A 22921-nucleotide genomic window follows, 5' to 3' on the forward strand; every position below is an offset into this window, starting at 1 on the left:
GAGAGAACACACAAAAAAAGCCCAAACAAACCTGCCAGATTTGAAAGTATCTTCTTTCCCCATTGGTCTTTCTGGTCAGGTGCCAATTAGGTTAGTGGAACTGATTAACCCCTTACAGGTAAGTGATTCTGTACCTCTGGCCAGGAGGGATTTGATGTGACTGTGTTCATAAAGGTGGTTACCCTTCCCCTTATAGGTATGACAGGGAGCCATGAGCTGAGGGTGGGGGTCAGAACAAACTGCGTTCAGGGTCCAACTGTTGGGACTGTGACTGATACACCCTGAGGTACACGGTGGTGGGAGGCATTAAACTGTGAATATACGTCCCCAGTTCAACCCGGCCCTTCCCTTCCCTGCCCCCAACAAAGTTCATTCCTTCAAACCTCTGCCCTGGCGAGTGCGTAGAGACTTGCCTGCAAAGACGCCCAGTGTGGTTACAGGTTCCCAGATGACTGGGGGGAGAGAGAGAGGAAGGGCTCGACCTGACCCTGGCCACTGCCGATGCCACTGGCAGAAGGGTGGCATAGAGACAGCAAAAGTGTAACGTGCTTCCTAGAGTCCAAATGGAACAGGCTAAAGTAACTGCCTCACCTAAACCAAGCTCCTGTCACCTCTGACCAACAGGGCTGGGCCTCCTCTTGCTGACTCGCTGCCCCTTTGCTTCAGCCATGACGGATACGAGGGCAGCCATTGACCTTCTCCTTCTATCCCCTGAAAGTTTGTTTGACCTGAAAGTCAGGTGCACATTCCCCTCCCGCTATGGTTTATTTCTTCAGCATTATGACCCCATTTATTTGTGTTACCTCCGTAGCTCAGGGGGGCCTGCATGAGGCTGGCTTACTGCTGACATCAGCCAAGGTGGACTGACAAATGTATGTCCCATGTCTTGCAGAAACTTGTCTGCTGGCTCTGCCTTTATTCAGACTGGAAAACGTGTTTTCCATATGTACATATAGACATAACCCCTCACCTCATGACAGGGCTGACATTTCACACAGATATTAACACCGTGTGCTCCTGGGATGCAATTGATGCATTACAAGACACTATTTATGGCTAAATACCATGACATAACAGCGGTGTGTTAGGTGCAGCGAGTTTGTCAGGCCTGTTAGGAGTTGCTGACACAGGGCACTGAACCCTCTGCCAGCTGGTACCGTTGGTCCTGGGTGTCACACAGTCATTGGAGGTTTTCAAGAGCAGGTTGGACCACTGTCCCTTCTTAGAATCGGTGGGTAACGGCTGCCCCGCTCTAGGGTGGTTTGTGGCTGACGTGTCTGGGCCACGCTACAGCCCTATCACCCCCATTCGTCACCCCGAGATGGGGGGATGCCGTTCAGATCAGGGGGGCCATATCAGAGAGATCCTCAGAGCCATCCTCCTCCTCCTCCCCTTGGCTGGCGGTGGCCTCAGCCTGGTTCACATCCTGCTGGGCGATGCTCCCACCAACGGCCAACACCACATTCCCCCTGTCATAGTATGGTTTCATCATGTTCACATGGTACACCCGACGGTGATGTGCCCGGTTTGACAGCTCCACCACATAGTTTACCTCATTCAGTTGCTTGATAACCTTGAAGGGCCCTTCCCAGGCAGCCTGGAGTTTGTTTCTCCTCACGGGGATAAGAACCATCACCTGATCCCCGGTGGCGAAGGCACGGGCTCGTGCTGTGCGGTCATACCAGACCTTCTGCCTCCTCTGGGCTCGGGCCAGATTCTCCCTGGCCAGGCCCATGAGCTCGGCCAGTCTTTCCCGGAAGGTGAGGACATACTCCACCACTGACTCTCCCTCGGGAGCGGCCTTCCCCTCCCATTCGTCCCTCATCAGGTCTAGGGGCCCCCTCACCCGCCTTCCGTACAACAGTTCGAAAGGTGAAAACCCGGTAGATTCCTGGGGTACCTCCCTGTACGCAAACAGCAGGTGAGGTAAGTACTTGTCCCAATCTTGCGGATGCTGGTTCATAAATGTTTTTAGCATCATCTTCAGCGTCCCGTTGAACCTTTCTACCAGCCCGTTGGACTGGGGGTGATACGCTGAGGCCCAGTTGTGCTGGACCCCACATTTCTGCCATAAGGACCGGAGCAGGGCCGACATGAAGTTGGACCCCTGGTCCGTTAAGACCTCCTTGGGGAACCCCACCCGGCTGAAAATTGTCAGCAGCGCATCTGCCACTGTGTCTGCTTCGATAGAGGACAAGGCCACCGCCTCGGGGTAGCGAGTGGCAAAATCCACCACCACCAGGATGTATTTCTTCCCTGACCGGGTCGTCTTGCTGAGAGGTCCCACTATGTCCATGGCCACCTTCTGGAAAGGTTCTTCTATGATGGGTAAAGGCCTCAAAGCCGCTTTCCCCCTTGTCCCGGGCCTTCCCCACCCTCTGGCAGGGGTCACAGGATTGGCAGTACTGTCGGACATGGGTAAAGACCCCAGGCCAGTAAAAGTTCTGTAGCAGCCTCTGCCTGGTGCGCCGGATTCCCTGGTGCCCTGCGAGAGGGATGTCATGGGCCAGGTACAACAGCTTGTGACGGAACTTCTGGGGAACCACCAGCTGCCTCCTGATCCCCCATGACTCTACTTCCCCTGGGGGAGCCCATTCTCGGTACAGGAACCCCTTCTCCCACAGGAACCTCTCCTTGCAACCTCTCCTCATGGTCTGTACCGCACTAAGGTCAGCCCGGTCCCTGTGCTTCCGCAAGGAGGGATCTTTCTGCAACTCGGCCTGGAACTCAGCAGCTGGGACAGGAATGGGGACCGGCTCTCTCTTGCTGGCTGGGTCTGAGGCTGCAGCCTCTCTGCACCGCGCCCCTGGGCGTTCCCCGCTCCCTGAGTTAGGGTCCTGCACCTCAGGTCGAGTACCATCCCCGTTGTCGGGGAGCAGTGCCATTTGCCGACTCTGACTACGAGTCACGACCAGGGCACTCTGGGTGTTACTAGGCCAGTCCTCAAGGTCCCCTCCCATTAACACGTCAGTGGGCAAATATTGGTGCACCCCCACATCCTTGGGGCCCTCCTTGGCCCCCCATTTCAGGTGTACCCTTGCCACGGGTACCTTGAATGGGGTCCCGCCCACGCCCATCAGGGTCAGGTAGGTGTCGGGCACCATCCGATCTGAGGCCACCACCTCGGGCCGGGCCAGCGTCACCTCTGCGCCCGTGTCCCAGTACCCAGTGACCTTCCTCCCATCCACTTCCAGGGAAACAATGCACTCTTTCCGGAGGGGCAGCCCCGCGCCCACCCGGTAAACCAAAAACCCGGAACCGGGAGCATCCACAGGTGGTATGTTGCCAACCCCCCTTTCCTGGGAATGTAGCCCCTCCTCCGATTGGGTTTTTACCCAGTCCACCCTCTGCTGGTTGGGTCTGCTTGGTCTGTCCCTGAGCTTGGGGCACTGGGCCCGTATGTGACCTCGTTGGCCACAGCGATAGCAGCCCATATCTCGTGGGTCCCCTTGAGTGGGTCGAAGGGACCTGCCGCTGGATGTTCCCCTTTTGGGGGGGGTTCTCCATAGGCCCCCTTTGGGAGGTCCCATGATGACTCTCTCTCTGCGTTGAGGCAGGCCTGCTCCTTCGAGACTCCTCCCTGCCATCCCCTGCCCGACTGTCCACAAATTGGTCGGCCAGCTGGCCTGCATGCTGCGGGTTCTCCGGCTTCTGGTCCATCAACCACAGCCTCAGGTCGGACGGGCACTGCTCGTACAGGTGCTCCAGTATGAATAGGTCAAGCAGGTCCTCTTTAGTTTGGGCCCCAGCTGTCCACTTGCGGGCATACCCCTGCGCCCGGTTGACCAGTTGTAGGTATGTGACCTCACGGGTTTTACGCTGGCTCCGGAACTTTTTCCGGTACATCTCAGGAGTCAGCCCAAACTCGCGGAGCAGGGCCTGTTTGAACAGTTCGTAGTCCCCTGCCTCCGCCCCTTTCAGTCGGCTGTACACCTCCACAGCTGTGGAGTCCAGTAAGGGGGTGAGAACTGCGATCCTGTCTGCAGGGTCAACCCTGTGCAGCTCGCAGGCATTCTCAAAGGCTGTCAGGAAGGTATCTATGTCCTCCCCCTCCTTACGCCGGGGCAGCAAGTGCTTATCAAAGCTCTTTGTAGGCTTGGGTCCCCCCTCACTCACTGCAGCCGGGGCCCCACTGCTCCTCAGCTGGGCCAGGTCCAGCTCATGTTTACGCTGTTTCTCCTTCTCCTCCCACTCACGCTGGCGCTGGTTCTCCTCATGTTTACGCTGGTTCTCCTCATGTTTACGCTGGTTCTCCTCATGTTCACGCTGTTTTGCCTTCTCCTCCAGCTCTCGCCTCTTTAACTCGAGCTCCTCCCGTCTCAGCTCCCTTTCATATTCCAGCCGCATCCGCTCCACGGATGCTGAGCGTTGCCGGGAGGATCCCCTGCTGGGGGGTGAGCTTCGCCGGGCGGATCCCCTGCTGGCCGGGGGTGTCACGGTGCCCTCGGTATACACTGGGCTCCTCCCCGCCCTTCCTCTACGCCTAGGAAGGGGGGGTCTCGGGAAGCCCTCGTCCGCCGGCTGACCACTCCCAGCGGGGACAGACACTGGTGCCTGCGCTGCATCTGCCCGGCTGCTTCCTTCAGAGACAGGGCTCCGTTCATTCATGCGGTCTCCCTGCTCCAGCTGGGCAATCAGCTGGTCCTTGCTGAGCCTCCCTGGGTGCAGCCCCCTCTGCTTACACAGCTCCACCAGGTCACACTTGCGCCGCTTGGCATACATCTTCCTGCTGGGCACTCACAGGCCGGGGTGCTCGCCGCTCCCCACGGTTTCCAGGGGGACCTCTAGTGCACCAGCCCTTCTTGAGGTCACCACCTCTCTGCCAGGGTCGAGCTGCAGACTCCTCCGCCCCTGGGACTGCTCGCTGCAATCCCCTGGGGGACCCTGTTACTGCAAAGTCCTTCTCACTGGGCACACACTCCCAGGGGTTAACCACCCCTTCGTTTTACTGCTCCCCAGTCACTTACTGCAGGAAGTGCTGTTCACGGGGTGCAGTATCTCCCGCCGCTGCCACCAGTTGTCACGGAGTGTGGGGGAGTCCGGCCCTGCACCCCTCTTCCTGGGACCCACAGTGACTCTCAGCCAGCCAGTAAAACAGAAGGTTTATTGGACAACAGGAACACAGGTTACAGCAGAGCTTGCAGGCACAGTCAGGACCCCTCCACCGAGTCCTTCTGGGCTTTCAGGGTGCTTGGATCCTAGCTAGGATCCCCTGAATTCCGCCCACACAGCCCCAAGCCCAAACTCAAACTGCTTCCCTCCTGCCACTCCCTTCCTTTGTCCCCTTCCCGGGCAAAGGTGTTGACCTTTCCCCTCCCTTACCTAGCTCAGGTTACAGGCTCTGGCATCGTCCATCCCCTAAAGTCCTCCCCTGCTCTCCCGCTCCCCACACAGACAGTCCCTACTGCATCACACACGGCCCCACCCATGAACATCCCGGCCACGGCACCCACCCCAACACCCGCCAACACCTCAGCCACGCCGACTGCCGTGGCAATTCCCACAGCAGCACCTCCACCCACCGGTGCCAGGAGCACTGTCCCCACACCCACACCCACCGCAATGGCAAATTTCTTGAAGCGCTTCCTGTAAGTCTCCAGGAAGGTCTCCGCCTCCTGTGTCAGCCCTGCCTTCAGCTCCGTCAGCTGGGCCTCTTTCTTCTGCATCAGCTCCACCTCCAGCTCTGGCCCCTGGACCTCTTTCTTAGGCAGCATGTCTGTCCGGCATTGCTTCAGCAAGAGCTCACGCTGCTCTGTGAGCTGCTTCGCCATCTTGCTCGGCTTCAGCATCAGGTATTTAATTGGGTTCCTGGAGTCACTGTCCTGCAGTAGCAGCGAGAGGAGACAGCCAAGAGTATTAGATGTGGCAAATGCTGCACAGACCCTGACCAAGATCAGGGCCCTTGTTGTACAAATGCCCCTCAACTGAGATCAGGATCCCATTGTGCCAGGCACTTCACAGATCCCACAACTCAAAGTGGACCCCCTGTTGTGTCAGCTCCTACACAGACCAATCCCCCTAGTGAGATTGGGGCCCCACTTGTGCCCGGTGCTGCACCCCCCCCTCCCATGACTGAGATTGGGCCCCCATGATGCCGGGTGAGGCACAGTTCTCTGGACTGAGATCAGGGCTGCCATGCCAGGTGCTGCCCAGAGCCCCCAAAACTGAGTTGTGCCCCCTGTGTTGGGACTGGAGTCTCATCTCTTCAGCCACTCTGGGAGCTGGAAATGTGAACTCCCACCTCATCCCCAAGGCCCATAGCCTGGGGGCCTGCCCGGCATGGTTCCCTGAGGTTCCCCTGATGGGAGGTACAGCCCCCCCGATTCACCTTCTCCTTCAGGAAGAGAGCGTGATCTGCTCTGGCCTTGTCCATTGCTCTCTGGTTGTGGAAGGTGATGGCCATCTGCACATGGAGAACAAGACCAGGGTGAGCCACAGTTTATGGGGCCCTGTCTCCACTTAGCAACTGCAGCTTCACCTCAGCAGCCTCACATAACAGAGTGATGCCGCTAGCCAATCTGGCACCACCACTTTTCAATTTGATCCCCACAGCAGCCCAGCCTCGGCTCCCTTCCCCGCCCCGACCTGCACTTTGCTCCTGCAGCATGTTGCTGTAGCTGAAGAGTTTTGGAAATCCCTGTCCCAGCCGGGCTCAGCCTGAAGCTAATGCCCAAGAGCACATCAGTGACACCGGCTCTCAGGGGTCTGGTGGTATTTGGTATTTTTTTTAATTGATCTCCAGAAGGCAGGTGAATCACAGCTCTTGTTTGGGGGTGGGGGCTGGGTTAAATCTTCTTGTGGAGGAGCAATGACTCTGGCATAATCTCTGCTATGCAGTTATTGTGGAGTAGTGATTCTGCTATAGCTAGACCGCTCTATTCCCCCCATGCCGAGAAGCTCCCTGCATCCAATACTCCTCAGCTGATCTGAGGCTGAGGCCCAAGCGAACTAGACAGACCATGTCTAAGGGTCTGTCTATGCTGGGTCCTACCTTGCTGCGGGGGAAGGTGGCACAACTGTGACTTGAAGGGCTCAGAGGGGGCTTTGCTGGGATGCTGCCTGGCAGATCAGACCAAAGGAGCGAGAGCAGGTGGTCTGCTCGGCCAGCCCAATTCACAGCTCCCCAGAGGCGCTGTGACACCAGGTGGAAAGGTCTGTGCTGCTGGCCATTGCACAGGGAGTGGGCTGGGGGTCACGACTGCAGAATGCTGTGCTGTGGCTATGCCCCACTCCCTGAGTAGCCAGCGGACAGAGCCCCTGAATCCACTTTCTTCTGCCCCCTTCCCCTGCCAGTGCATGTGCCTCCCATGATGCTCCAGGCCATGATACATGCACTCAGAGAGGAGATGCTGGGGCATCATGGGGAATGTGGTTCATAGGATGCCTGATTCTCCTCTGTCCCCCCAGCACTCAGTTCAGACTATACCTCCCATGCTGACCTACAGCTATGATGCACCGCACCCTCACCCAGAAAGGATACCAGGCGCTTGATGGGACATGTACTTTGGTGGCCCCAACCGCCCATTCTCCTCTGCAGGCTGGTCTCATGAGAGGTGCCGTGCAAGCTGCAAGACCAACCCCTTAGAGGAGAATGGGGAGGATGAGGATCCCAAACTACAATCCCCATGATGCAGCAGCAGGGACTCTCCTCTTGAGGAGAGAAGTAGTGGTGTCTGTTCTCTGCAGTGCATCATGGGGATTGTAGTCAACCCATAGAGGAGAAGAGAGAACGTGAGGCACAAGAACTACAATTCCCAGGAGCTGCTGCGCTGGCCTTTCCACAAAAGAGATTTGGCATTTTTTCTGGAAACTCCAACTTTTCTGCAGGAAAAAAAAACTATTTTTAGACCTGCTCTTAAAACTCCTGTTGGTGTTTAAATGAGAGGAGTTTGTGTGGGGATAAACAGGATTTGGTGCTATTGGTCTCAAGGATTGGAGATGTGTCCGTAGGCAGGATGAACTATCCAGCACCAGTCATCCTCTACTCTGTTCAAATTCTTCTGCCCTGGAGTCCAAGAAAATAAGATTTCACCCAGAGTCCTTCCAGTCACCTCCAGCAGCGTGGACCCAGTTCCCAACATTGCCCCAGCCCTGGTATGGACGGATGAAGGGACACACCCCATGATCAGGTCAGAGGCAGAGATGATACCTGACAGGGGGAGGAGAAGCCAAAGCGATGTTTCTTCATCACATCAGATAAATTCTGCAAAGGAACCAAAATAAATCATCATGTCACAGACTCCACAGGACTTAGAAAGGCTGTGAACAGGGGGAGGGATCGCCTGGTGCTGAAATTCAGCCACCTCTGGGGTGGGGTAGCTGGAGAACAGCCACATAGTGACACTGCACAGGTGTTAGGGTCATCACTGACTGATGAGGAGAGCACTTCTGTCCCGCTCCTTGCAATACAGCTAGCTGGTCCTCACCTTTATCTGAGCAGTGAGCTGTGTCCCCGTCAGCAGCTTCCCTTGCAGGTCCCTCTGGACGTGTTGATCAGCTGAGCCTACCAGGGCGGTCACATAGTTCTTCAGGCTCTCCTGAAAATCCTCATCCATGTCTGCAAAGGGGAGAGAAAGGGACAATGGTGGGGGAAACTGGGGACCGTCTTGTGATGGTGCCCCCGTAAGGATTTATGGAATATGCTTATGATTGTATATGCGATATAACTGGAATATGTTTTAGGCTACATATGCCAGGTAACTTATCAAAACCTTTACATAGATCTACTGAATGTATTATTTGTATGCATGTGTCATTTTTGTATTTGAAGTTATGAATATTGGGCGTGTACTTGCTTGATTGTAAACTAGCCTAGTAGAGCATTTGGTCAGCTTCTTGAGCAAAGTGCAAATTAAAGTGCCCAATCAAAAACCACTTAAACCAACAATGTTCCTGTCATCGACTAAACCTCTGTGTTACTGGCTGGCTGAGAGTCACATCTGACTGCGAAGTGGGGGTGCAGGACCCTGTGGCTTCCCCAGGACCCCACTGAGGTGGGCTCGCTGTGGGAAGCGCATGGAGGCGCAGAGGATGCTGAATGCTCCAAGGAGAGACCCAGGAGGTGAAGCCATGTGAGCTTCTTGCCCTGCAGACAGTCTGCTCCAGGGAGAGGAGGCTCCTCAAAGTCCTGACTGGCTTGGTGGGGAGCAGTTCCAGAGCATCGCCCGGTGACTCCGTGACAACTGGTGGCAGCGGCGGGACGTACTGCACCCCGTGAATGGCGCTGCTTGCAGTAAGTGACTGGGGAGCAGTAAAACAAAGGAGGGATAATGAGGACCAGGCGTGCTGAAGGCTCAGAGAGGGACGGTTTCAGGGGGCAGTTAACCTCTGGGAGTGTGTGACCAGCGAGAAGGACTGTTGGAGTAACAGGGTCCCCCTGAGGACTGCAGCGAGCAGTCTCGGGGCGGAGGAGCTTGCCGCTCGACCCTGGGAGAGAAGGATTTTTGCAGTAGCAGGGTTCCCCGGGGGATTGCAGGAGCAGTCCCAGGGGCGGAGGAGTCTGCAGCTCGACCCTGGCAAAGAGGTGGTGATCACAAGAAGGGCTGGCACACCAGGGGTTCTTCCTGGAAACCATGGGGGAGCCAAGAGCACACAGGCCTGTGAGTCCAGAGCCACTTGGGAACGGTGAAGTGATGGCCTGTCACCATCTCCTTAAGAAGGACATTGTGATCCTGTGCACAAAGAGAGGGTTACGCATGGGGACGTTCACCAAGGCACAGTTAATCGTGCAGCTGGAGGAGGAGGACCGCTCTGAGGAGCAGATTCCTGACCCAGATGGGGCTACAAGAGGATCTGGGAGCAGCTGGAGCAGCAGCCAGGCATCCCCGGGAGTCTGGTCCCCAATCAGATGAGGGTCTTCACGATTGGGTTCCCCATCAGGGGATCGGAGATGGATGGGATGGGAGCAGAGCCCGAGAGAGCGAGAGGACCGTGAGAGGGAGCAAGAGCCCGAGGAAAAGCTGCAGGAGAAGCAGCAGCAGCATGGACTGGTGATGGTGGAGTGGAGAGACATAGGGGGCTGCCCAGGAGTCAGTGGGGAAACACGCCTGCGGGGGCGAGAACCTGGGACAGAGAGAACTGTGGTGGTGCAGCCCCAGATGCTGAGGGACTGTGGGACCTGGGTGAAGCCCCCTGGGGTGAAGCCTCTCGCACTGCCTATGGCCCAGATCCCTGTGCAGACCCAGGAGGGGTCAGGCTGGCTGGTAGTTGGGGTTCTCCAGGATATCGGCTCGGAGGCCCTGTTGGGGGGTGACTGTCTCCCCTTGGGACAGGATCCAGGTCCCACTCCTGTAATGGCCGAGGGTTTGAATTCAAATCCAGGGAACCAATTGGCTAGGATAGAAATGGTCAGTGAAAATGCAAATGACCTGGCTGGCAGGGCGCAGGGGTTGCTGGGCTCAGGATACCTGTCTACCTGTAACCAGCCCCCTGGGGCTGAGTGGGAGGCAGAGATGCTCCCCGCCCCCCCTGCACACCAGAGAGGGGGCTCACGCTGGCTCTGATGCTGGGATCAGAGCAGAGAGCTCGCTGCCTGCCCCCACTGGGACAGCAAGGGCAGCGCTGAGCATGGGGGGAGCTGAGACCCCAGCTGAGTGGGGAGACACCCAGACAGGGCAGGTCAGCTGCCAAAACAGGTTTGCCTGGTCCAGACGTGCTGCTGGAAAGTGATTACACAGCAGGGAGGCAGCTACCAGGGACAGGGCTCGGGGGGCTGTGACCCCAGGCCCAGCCAGCCAGAGGGAGCAGGTCCCACTCCTTGCCCCAGCTGCTGAATCCCAGACCGAGCTGCAGAGGGATCCCTCCTTGGAGAAGCTGAGGGAACTTGCTGGCCACAGCGCTGCAAACCCTCTTGGGGAAGGCTGCAGGGACAGAGTCCTGCAGGAGAAGGGATTCCTGTCCCGGGAATGGGCTCCCCAAGGGGAAGTAGAACTGGGGGGAATCGGGAGGCAGCTGGTGGTGCCCCAGGAATCCACAGGGTTCTTCCCATTCGAGCTGCTGGATGGGAGGAGAGTGAGGGGACCCCTGGACCCAAAAAGGAAGGATTGGGAGGAGATGGAGGAAGACCCCCTGGGGGATCTCTTCTCTGAGGTGGGAGCCAATCTCCCCATCAGGTGTTCCCCATTCAGAGTCACTGGGAAAGCGGCCCAGAACCTGGAAAGAGAGGTCAGGGACTTGCTGGCTTTAGATGGGCCTCACCCGTGGGGCTGATCCCCAAGGGAGACATACCCCATAAAACCAGATAATCCTATCAGAAGCTTAAAGCCATCAGTGTCCGATGCCGACCCCATGCCTAGGCCTGAGGAGATTCTAGACAAGCAGAGGGGGATGGAGAACTTGGCCCTGGCAGACACTGATAACATGTGCATCTTTAGCCAGACCTGGGAGGAACAGGTGTCCCCGGTGAAGAGGGGGCTGGGCTGCCTCAAGGAGGTGGGACTGACGGTAAAAGCTGGAAAGTGCAAGGGGGGACGGCAGAGGTGTTGTTTCTGGGCCACAAAGTGGGAAGCGGTTGCCCAAGCCCAGAGCTGGACAAGGCCAAGATGGGGGCTCTTAACCAAGAGAGCCCGAATCGCAGCCCAGAGAGCTGGGAGAAGACCCCGTCCCAGTTTGAACCCCAGGGGTACTAGGGTGGCAAAAGGATTCAAGCCGCATAAACCTTCCCACATGCGGCCTGCAAGTGCCATCGAGCACACCCGACCTAAGAGAGGGCATGAGACTGGACTGTCCTGGTGTAACTCACACCAGGAATGGGAGAGATGCTGGGGCATCCATGGGAACGTTGGTGGGTTCGAACTTCCCCAGGTCACTGGCTGGAGTGACCTCGCTCAGTTCGGTCTTGAAGGGGGGAGAGATGTGACAAACTGGGAATGTTCTTAATGTTTTCTCTGAATACTGTGTTGGTGCCTCAGTGTCCCCATGGCAGTTCTTAAGTGTCTGGCAGAGCAAAAGGCCAGTGCACCTAAATGCCTGGAACTCTGTCTCCTAGCAACTGATGGCCTGGGCCCCCCCTCTGCAAAGGTGCCAGCTGAAGGTGTTGGAGACAAAGATCAGGTGACCTCCTGGCCCGGGAAAGGAGCTGAGCAGAGAGGAGGGGTTTGGGGGGGGGTTGTTGGTCTGGAGCTGGCTGGGGTCGAGGAGTGAAGTGCAGATGTGGGGGGGTCTGGTTCCCTGCCCCCCAGAATGGACCCGGCCGAGGGGTCCGGTTCGCTGTACCTACAAGCTCTGTTTTAGACCCTGTTCCTGTCATCGAATAAACCTCTGTGTTACTGGCTGGCTAAGAGTCACATCTGACTGCAAAGTGGGGGTGCAGGACCCGGTGGCTTCCCCAGGACCCCACTGAGGCGGGCTCGCTGTGGGAAGCGCACGGAGGGGCAGAGGATGCTGAATGCTCCAAGGAGAGACCCAGGAGGTGAAGACGTTCAGGGCAAGAAGCTCACACAAGTCTGCTCCAAGGGAGAGGAGGCTCCCCAAAGTCCTGCCTGGCTTGGTGGGGAGCAGTTCCAGAGCATCGGACAGGGACTCCGTGACAGCTGGTAAAGACTGAGTCATGCATGGACATGTGGCTTGCCCATGTGACTCCAAAACTCCATCTTGGAGCTGGATTTTGCATAGCAGTGAGGAGGTGGTCTCTACCCACAAGAAAAAGTCTATTTAAACCCCTGGGAGACCCCTCCATTTTGCCTTCAGCTGGCTAGAGAGAGCCACTCCACCCCCAAGGATACCTGAAAGGAACTGGAACAAAGGACAGTAACTACATGGAGTGTGAGTGATTGCTGGCCCCAGACTAGAAGACGACTAGCCTGTAAAAGGAAGCTTATGGTGTGAGGTTTAACTGTATTGTTTCTTAGAAATAGACTTGCATGTTCTATTTTATTTTGCTTGGTAATTCACTTTGTTCTGTCTGCTACTACCTGGAACTACTTAAATCCTACCTTCCGTGTTTAATAAAATCACTTTTTACTCAGTTAACCCAGAGCAGGTATTAATACCTGGGGCGGAGGGGAAGGAAACAGCTGTGAATATCTTTCCCTCAGTGTTATTGAGGGCTTTAGACAGGGTAAACCAGATTTATTTGGGGTTCAGACCCCACTGGGAGTTGGGCATCTGAGTGTTAAAGACAGGAACACTTCTGTTAGCTGCTTTCAGTTAAGCCTGCAGCTGTTAGGGGACGTGGTTCAGACCCTGGGTCTCGGTTTGCAGCAGTCTAGCGGGTCTGGCTCAAACCAGGCAGGGCAAGCAGGGGCAGAAGTAGTCTTGGCACATCAGGTGGCAGTTCTCAGTTCTGTGATCCAACCTGTCACACATCTGATCCCTCTTCTCTCTACCTTCCACGTGCAGGCATAAGAGTGACCCAGATGCATTGCCCAGCACATGGCAGGGGGCTCAGAGCCGCTCTCCCGGGTCTGTTACCTCTCAGCCTTCCCTGGTTTCCAGTCATGAACCCTCTGCCAGGGAAGGGCATCAGGTAACAGCAAGTGCTGCTTCTGCTCAGCGCTTCCAGGGCCTTGGGGTGTTTACAAGGGGACGTCGCCACCAGCATCTGCCAGAGCCCGGGGGAATCGTTACACTGACACGCAGAACTTACAACAGCAAAATGGAAATAGCAACAAACAAACAATGAAGAAATGCTCAGAGTCAACACCCCCAGAGGGGACAGGCCCTGTGTCCCGTTCCCCATCCTTCCCCCCCAAGCCCCACACTCACCTGTCTGATGTGTCTCAGATACTGCTCCCCACCCTGGGCTCCAAGGACCTGGGAGCTGCTCCAATCCCGCACCAGCAGGTCTAGGTGCTGCAGGGGAGACAGAAGGGGAGTGGGAGTCACGGGAGGTAGGGAGACACTGGGACATAGAGAAGGACGGTGTCTGCTGGGATAACCTCAACCCCTTGGGAGTGGGGCAGGGGGTGCATGGGGCAGGAGCATGCTGTGGAGTGGGGGAGGGGTGCAATGTGGGGACACATGGGGCAGGGCAGGTGATGGTGAGTGTCTCACCTGAATGGGCTCCAGTCCATAGGCCTCTCCCACCACTTGGGCCACCTGCAGAAACATCTGTGGAGTGAAGAGAGGGGGAGGTGAGACTGAGGCTTGTGAAGTGTTTGCAATGGGGGTGGGGAGTTCTGCCATTGAGCAGAAAGGGGCCTGATAACCCATCCACCCACATCTGAGCTGCTTTCTCTGCCCATTTTTTGGGACCAGTGAGCACAATACGAAGCTAGAGATGGACGGAGACATTTACCCCGGGGCAGAGAGAAGCAGGCTGCACCCAGCCAAGGGGATGGTTGGGAGGCTTTGGGACACAGGGGTCTTGGGGGGGGGGGGGATGGTTTTCAGCACACACCCTCTTCCTCAGCACCCTACACCCAATGGAGGAGCAAGTCTGGTTTTCGAGCTCACTCCTTCTCTCCCCAGTGCTCGGAGGGGTTGTTGAGATGCATGTCACACCCCACAAAACCACCATCAACTCAGGCTGACGGATGCAGTTTCACTGCCCCAAGAAGTCAAAACATGCCTCAGCTCACACCTTGAAAGTTTGCCTAACCTCTCCCTGGACCCCCACATCTCTGCAATAACCAATGTGACAAAGTTCCTCCTCTACCTTGGTGGGTCTTGCGCTTATTGGCGGATTTGCTCACCTCAGAGATTCACCCTGTGGGTCGGGAAACAGCTCAGAGACCTTCCCCTCTGGTAGAAGCCACAATCCAGGTCAACTCCTCCTGTATCTGATCAGGAGTTGGGAGGTTTGGGGGGAACCCGGGCCTGCTCTCTACTCTAGGTTCCAGCCCAGGGCCCTGTGGATCGCAGCTGTCTATGGTGCCTCCTGTACCAGCTGCATGACAGCTACAACTCCCTGGGCTACTTCCCCATGGCCTCCTCCAAACACCTTCTTTATCCTCACCACAGGCCCTTCCTCCTGGTGTCTGATAACACTTGTACTCTCTAGTCTTACAGCAATACATCTTCTCACTCTCAGCTCCGCACATGCACACCACAAACTGAAGTGAGGTCCTTTTTAACTCAGGTGCCCTGATTAGCTAGCCTGTCCTAATTGATTTTAGCAGTTTCTTAATTGGCTCCAGGTGGCTTAATTATCCTGCCTGTCTTAATTGGTTCTAGCAGGTTCCTGATTACTCTAGTGCAGCCGCTCAGCGAACAGAAAACTACTCAGCCAGTGACCAGTATATTTGCCCTCTACCAGATTCCTGTAGCCCACTGGCCTGGGTCTGTCACACCAGGTTTTTGCCAGCCACTGCACCCAAGGAAGCATAAAAGATAAAATCTCTCCCAAGATGATCCCTCCCCTGCACAGAGAATCCCCTCGAGGCGCGGTGCAGGGGCAGGACACTCTGTATGCCACACGTGGTAGAGAGGTAGCTAAGGGTGCGACTGCCAGGGGCTCAGCCCAGTGGGGCTGGGGCTGGGTAAGTGTTGGAAGAGAAGAGCAAATCAGCCCAGGGTGCAGAGCGACCGCCCCAAGCCCTGGCCCCAGCAGCTTCCCACCCATGGAGGAGCTGGGCTGGAGAGGAGGGAGGGGTCCTAATGCTGACTCAGTGGCCCACGCCGGACACCTGGGAGCAGAGATCCAGGCCGGGCTGTGCGGTGACACTGCTGAGTCCAGAGGCCCACGTGACTGTGGGAGAGTTGGTTTCTCTCTATGGGCCTCAGTTTCCCCACAGGACCCATGGGGAGGGATAATAACCCTGTCGGGTGAATGGGAGAACCTGGTCTGGCCACGTTCTGTGTCGCGCTGCCCGGCCTCACCTCCAGGTATTCGAGATCCGGGTCCTTCACCCGATTGCCAATGTTCAGTATCTGCAAATAACCAGGAGACGGACAGAGCTACATCAACGAGCAGTGACGGCCGCCCCAGGCCACTTCCCAGCCACTTCACCTGCCCTGAGCACAGCGCCCCCTAGCGTCGCATGGGACATCGGGGCCAGCCCTGACCCCCAGGGGAGAACGCCCCCTGCTGAGCCCTGCTCCCCGCAGCACAGCACCCCCTAGCGCCGCATTGGGGCATCAGGGCCAGCCCTGACCCCCGGGGAGAGCGCCCCCTGCTGAGCCCTGCTCCCTGCAACACAGCGCCCCCTAGCACTGCATTGGGGCATCGGGGCCAGCCCTGACCCCCAGGGGAGAGCACCCCCTGCTGAGCCCTGCTCCCTGCAGCACAGCGCCCCCTAGCGCCGCACGGGGCATCGGGGCCAGCCCTGTCTGCCAGGGGAGGGCACCCCCTGCTGAGCCTTCACCCTGACCCCTGCAGCACAGCGCCCCCTAGCGCTGCACTGGGGCATCTGGGCCAGCCCTGACCCCCAGGGGAGAGCGCCCCCTGCTGATCCCTGCCTGCTCCCTGCAGCACAGCGCCCCCTGGGGAACCCCCCAACCTGGTAGGAGCTGAGCAGCATGGACATGGCAGAGAGTTTGATGCTCGTCTCCTTGTTCCTTTCAAGGTCCATGGAGCCCTCGGTGTCGACCAGCAGCACGGCCACCTGGGGGCCAAGAGTGAGAGCCCCAGGTCAGCTCCCGGCTTTGTCCAGCCACCCACGGCCCCTCTGCCCCCGGAGCTGCCCCTGCTCCACCCCCATGGCACCTGGCATCTCATTCTTTGCCTCCCCCCAGGACCTCCCAGTGTTAGCACCCTCCTTCTGTCTCTTCTCCATTGCCCCCTTTATCTCTGCAGGAGGTTCCCCTTGGGCCTCCTTCCCCATGTCTCTGTCTGCTCCATCCCCTCCTATTTCCCCCATTCCATCTGTCCTCAGCCCTTTACCCTGTTCCCCCTTTCCCTTCTCCCAGCACCCCTGTGGTCCCTTCACCCTTCCCTGTACACTCCCAATGCCCCCCACTCACCTGGCCCCCCTTGGTGGGGACCCAGAAGGGCTGACTCCACACCCACACCCCCTTGGTGACCCGCTGCATGTCGGCGCGCCACTCGAACCCCTCCAGGGGCTCCTCCTCCCGGCCCATCCATGCTCCGTCCCTCACGTCCTGCCAGAAGAGAACATGGTGTGGGAGGGGTCAGTGCAGCGTGGGGAAGGAGAGTTTCTGGTCTCTCTTCCCCATCCCTAGGACACAACCCCCAGGAGGGGGTAAATCAGCATAGGTAGGAATACATGGTGACAGGCATGCTCAGAATCTGATAGAGAGACACAGACTGCATTCCAGACAGACAGACAGATATGCTAGGACCTAGAGTCCAGCCATGGCTCTAGCTAACTGGGCATGTTGAGGGCAGGGCCCTCACAGAGGCGTGTGCAGCTCTGAACCCCCCAGCATGGGGCAGGATGGGGCCACTCACACCCCAGCTCACTCCTGCCCCCGTTCACACTCACCGGGTGCTGGAGCCGGCGCAGCAGGTAGTTCAGCAGGAAGGATTTGCCCCGGCGCTGCTCCCCGATGACGGACACCAGGCAAACGGGGGCTTTCCCCACCCCACCCTGCTCCAGGCAGCGGCTCAGGGCCTCCTCATCCAGCGTCAGGCCCCCTTCCTCGTCCAGACGCACCAGCTACACTGGGTGCCCCGGCTCTATCTGAGACCCTGGCCCCTGCTGCAGGGACAGAGCAGGGTCAGAGCTGAGACCCCACCCCTGAGCCAGACAGGCCCCTGCCCCGCAGACCAAAGCCCCATGTCCCACCTCCACCCCTGAGCCAGCCAGTCCCCATCCCTGGGACTGGATCAGAGGCAGCATTCTCAGAAGCAGGGCTGCTGCTGTGCTGGGGTTCGAGTCTCCCATCTCTGCAACCCCCTGAAAGCTGATATGAGGTCTTCTCTCTTTCCAAAAAGCTGATAGCCCACAGGGTTGGCTGGGATGTTTCCTTGGGGTTCCCCTGGCTGGGGGCACAGTGACACCCCTGGACTCACCTTCTCCTTCAGAAATGCGGCATGGTCTGCGCTGGCCCTGTCCAGGACTCTCTGGTTGTGGAAGGTGACGGCCATCTGCACAGGGACAACAAGGCTGGGAGTGAGCTGCAGTTCATGAGGCCCCGACTCCACCTAGCGACTGCAGCTTCCACCTCAGCAGCCTCACATAACAGAGCGACGCTGCTAGCCAGTGTGGCAGCCGCTTGGGGCTTCTGGCACCACCACTTTTCAATTTGATCCCCGCAGCAGCCCAGCCTCGGCTCCCTTCCCCGCCCCGACCTGCGCTTTGCACCTGCAGCATGTTCCCTTAGCCCAGGACTTTGGAAACCCCTGTCCCAGCCGGGCTCAGCCTGAGGCTAATGCCCAAGAGCACGTCAGTGACACCGGCTCTCACGGGTCTGGTGGTATTTGGGATTTTTTAATTGATCTCCAGGAGGCAGGTGAATCTCAGCTCTCATTTAGGGGTGGGGGCTGGGTTAAATCTTCTTGTGGAGGAGCAACGACTCTGGAATAGTCTCTGCTGTGCAGTTATTGTGGAGTAGTGATTCTGCTATAGCTAGACCGCTCTATTCCCCCCATGCCGAGAAGCTCCCTGCATCCAATACTCCTCAGCTGATCTGAGGCTGAGGCCCAAGCGAACTAGACAGACCATGTCTAAGGGTCTGTCTATGCTGGGTCCTACCTTGCTGCGGGGGAAGGTGGCACAACTGTGACTTGAAGGGCTCAGAGGGGGCTTTGCTGGGATGCTGCCTGGCTGGCAGATCAGACCAAAGGAGCGAGAGCAGGTGGTCTGCTCGGCCAGCCCAATTCACAGCTCCCCAGAGGCGCTGTGACACCAGGTGGAAAGGTCTGTGCTGCTGGCCATTGCACAGGGAGTGGGCTGGGGGTCACGACTGCAGAATGCTGTGCTGTGGCTATGCCCCACTCCCTGAGTAGCCAGCGGACAGAGCCCCTGAATCCACTTTCTTCTGCCCCCTTCCCCTGCCAGTGCATGTGCCTCCCATGATGCTCCAGGCCATGATACATGCACTCAGAGAGGAGATGCTGGGGCATCATGGGGAATGTGGTTCATGGGATGCCTGATTCTCCTCTGTCCCCCCAGCACTCAGTTCAGACTATACCTCCCATGCTGACCTACAGCTATGATGCACCGCACCCTCACCCAGAAAGGATACCAGGCGCTTGATGGGACATGTACTTTGGTGGCCCCAACCGCCCATTCTCCTCTGCAGGCTGGTCTCATGAGAGGTGCCGTGCAAGCTGCAAGACCAACCCCTTAGAGGAGAATGGGGAGGATGAGGATCCCAAACTACAATCCCCATGATGCAGCAGCAGGGACTCTCCTCTTGGAGAGAGAAGTAGTGGTGTCTGTTCTCTGCAGTGCATCATGGGGATTGTAGTCAACCCATAGAGGAGAAGAGAGAACGTGAGGCACAAGAACTACAATTCCCAGGAGCTGCTGCGCTGGCCTTTCCACAAAAGAGATTTGGCATTTTTTCTGGAAACTCCAACTTTTCTGCAGGAAAAAAAAACTATTTTTAGACCTGCTCTAAAAACTCCTGTTGGTGTTTAAATGAGAGGAGTTTGTGTGGGATAAACAGGATTTGGTGCTATTGGTCTCAAGGATTGGAGATGTGTCCGTAGGCAGGATGAACTATCCAGCACCAGTCATCCTCTACTCTGTTCAAATTCTTCTACCCTGGAGTCCAAGAAAACAAGATTTCATCCAGACTCAGAGACAGAGACGGTACCTGACAGGGGGAGGAGAAGCCGGAGCGATGTTTTTTCATCACATCAGATAAATGCTGCAAAGGAACCAAAATAAATCATCACATCACAGACTCCACAGGGCTTAGAAAGGCTGTGAACATGGGGAGGGCTTGCCTGCCGCTGAAATGCAGTCACCTCTGGGGTGGGTAGGGTGACCAGATGTCGCAATTTTATAGGGACAGTCCCAATTTTTCGGTCTTTTTCTTATATAGGTTCCTATCACCCTCCCCCCCGTCCTGATTTTTCACATTTGCTGTCTGGTCACCCTAGGGGTGGGGCAACTGGGGTGGGGGTACTGGGGTCATCACTGACTGCAAGAAGAGAGCATCCCCTTCCTGCTCCCTCCAGCACAGCTGGCCAGTCCCCACCTTTATCTTGGCAGGGAGCTGTGTCCCAGTGAGCAGCGCCCCATGCTGGTCCCTCCGGACATGTCGATCGGCCGAGCCCACCAGGGTGGTGACGTAGTCCCTCAGGCTTTCCCGGAAATTCACACCCATGTCTGCAAAGGCAAGAGAGATGGACGATGATGGGGAAATACAGGGCCTGTCTGATCCCCCTTCTCTCTACCTTCCACGTGCAGGCATGATCAGAGCCCCAGTAGCATTGCTCTGCACATGGCAGGGGGCTCATAGCTGCTGTCCCGGATCCATTACCTTTCAGAGTTCCCTGGCTTCCAGTCATGATCCGCTCGCCAGGGAAGGGCATCAGGTAACAGTGGGTGCTGCTTCTCTTCAGCGTTTCCAGGGCCCTGGGGTGTTTGCAGGGGGACGTCGCCTCCAGGTTCTGCCAGAGCCCGCGGGAATCGTTACATTGACACACAAAAACCTGTGTTAACATTAGCCAGACCTGATGGGCAGTTAGAAAGTGTCTGGAGGGGCTCTACCTCATCTGTGGTAGATCTTTGGAGGGGAGCAGTGAACGAGGCAGGGATGGCAGGAAGAGAGAGAAGTGTCTGTCAGTCCCAGACTCCCCCTTCCAAGTCCCAGTCCTCCTCACCCCAGCTCCCAGTCTCTGCAGACTCCTTGTCCCAGCCTGCTCCTTTCCCTCCCCCTGGCCTGGCTTTTCTCCCCTCCCCTTTGCAATCAAGATGCTTCCTCCTCCAGGCTGCCTGTCTCCTTGAGTGTAGAGCAGCGACAGGTGCCTGGCCTGGAGCAGCAATTGCAGGGAAAGTCCAGCTTTGCCTATGCAGCCCCTGGCTGGAGGTTGCTCACTGCGGATGGATTCTTTGGGGATATCAGGGGCTAAACTCTTGCACAGTGTTTCTCAACCTTGTGGTGCTGGTGACCCCCTTTGGCATGTACTTGAAAAAAAATGTTACTCTCACCTTAAGCTGGGACTTCAGCTTCAGCTCTGGCCACTGTGGGCTGATGCTGATGCCTGAGCCCTGGACATCCAGGGTTTCAGCATGTAATTTAGCTTTGCAGGGTCCCCTGTGGTGTGGGGCCCTGGATAAATATTCTGCTTGCCACACCCTAATTCAAGCCCTGCACTTGCGGCCCCCACTCCAAGCCCATCACACAATCTCCCTGGGGTCTCACCTCCTCAAGGTTGGAAATGCTGGAGCTAATCATCTCTTAGAGGGGAAAGGCCCCATGTCCCATTCCTCCATTCTCTGATTCCCACACTCACCTGTCTGACATCTCTCAGATGCTGCTTCCCACCCTCGGCTCTGAGGACCAGGGAGTTGCTCCAGTCCCGCACCAGCAGGTCTAGGTGCTGCAGGGGAGACAGGAGGGGAGTGAGGGTCTCTAGGGTTGGGAGGATGCTGGATTGGGGAGAAGGTTGATGTCTGGGGGGAAAACCTCATCCCCTAGGGAATGGGGCATGGGGTGCATGGGGCAGGAGCATGGTGTGGAGTGGGGGAGGTGTCTTCAGCATACACTCAAAGTACCCAGCCATTTGACAGCATCCTCATCAGCCAGGTGGAGAGCCAGTAGCTCACCCTAGAAGTAAGTCAGTGGGCGCTCGTCAAGAATATGCAACATAGCCTGAAGTTGACCACAGCTACATCCCTGGTCATCAGAGAAACCCCATCTGAAGAGATTGGCCACACAATTGCCCTGTCCTATTAGGAACCAGCTCGGGTGCCTTGGCAGGTCAAAATGTGGTGGATCAATGTTTGGGTCAGTGATTAATGAACATCATCGCTGACCACTCATTGCACTGGGCCGATTCCACCCATCCTGCATAATTGACCCTAACGGGTGTCTAGAACACAGAGGAACTGGTGGGTGGCTGAAGAAGTCTGTGTGCAAAGGCAGGTCACTGTTCTCATGGATCTTGGAAAGCAGAATGACGGAGGCCCCCTCACGGTGAATATGGGGTGGTGGTGTGTTACTAAGCATTGGCAGCCGCAGCAAGGGAGTTACACATAACGTCCCTATCACAATGCACGCAGGGGAGGGGTGCAGTGTGGGGATACACGGGGCAGGACAGGTGATGATGGTGGAAGCCATCTTACCTGAATGGGCTCCAGTCCGTACTCTTTTCCCACCTCTTCGGCCACATGCACAAGCATCTGCAGAGCAAAGAGAACGGGGGTAGGGGACGAGTCTGGGGAATGGGAGGCATTTAAACTGTGGGATCATCCTGTAGGTGAACAGAAAGGGGCCTGATCGCCCCCTATACCCATTTGAGTCGCTCCCTCCACCCATTGCAGAGAGCAAGGCCCAGTGAGTGCAAAACGGAGCCGGAGAGAGGTGAAGATATTTTCCACAGGGTGGAAAGAGAAGTGGGATGCACCCGGCCAGGAGGGTGGTGGGGGAGGCCAGGGGACACAAGGATCCTCCAGATCCTATGCCCCACAGAGGAGCAAGTCTTGTTTCAGGGTTCCCCCCTTCACTCCAGAGTGCTCTGTGGAGATGGGAGTGGGTCAGTGAGCCCAATGTCAGGTCGTTTCTCTGAGGGGTTCCTGAGATGTACCCTCCAACCCACTAAACCACCCTTGCCTCAGGCTGACAGATGCCACTAGCACCGTTTCCACAGCCCCGGCAGTGACACGTCTCTGCTCGTGCCTCAAACAATCTCGGCCACGTGGTGATTACTCGAGCTCTCCCTGAACTGCTGTATCGCCAAGTTAACCAGGTTCCTGCTAGCCAGTGGACCCAGGGCATTGTGCACAGATCAAAACCCTTCCAGAGCCAACTGCTCCCCCACACAGAGAATCTGCCCTGGGTTGCAGTGCAGGGGCAGGACACGCTGTATGCCACAGGCAGCAGTGACGTCACTAAGGGTAAGACTGACAGAAGCTTGACTCGGCGAGGCTGGGGCTGGGTAAGAGCCTGGAGAGAAGAACGA

General features: G+C 57.1%; 1 pseudogene; it reads right to left on the reverse strand.

Moving 5' to 3' along the window:
• Nucleotides 1-22921, reverse strand: part of LOC127051184 (RING finger protein 112-like) — a 147590-nt pseudogene that overhangs the window by 23168 nt on the left and 101501 nt on the right.

This window comes from Gopherus flavomarginatus, chromosome 5 (genome assembly GCF_025201925.1).
Source record: "Gopherus flavomarginatus isolate rGopFla2 chromosome 5, rGopFla2.mat.asm, whole genome shotgun sequence".
In the NCBI taxonomy this organism is placed as follows: domain Eukaryota; kingdom Metazoa; phylum Chordata; order Testudines; family Testudinidae; genus Gopherus; species Gopherus flavomarginatus.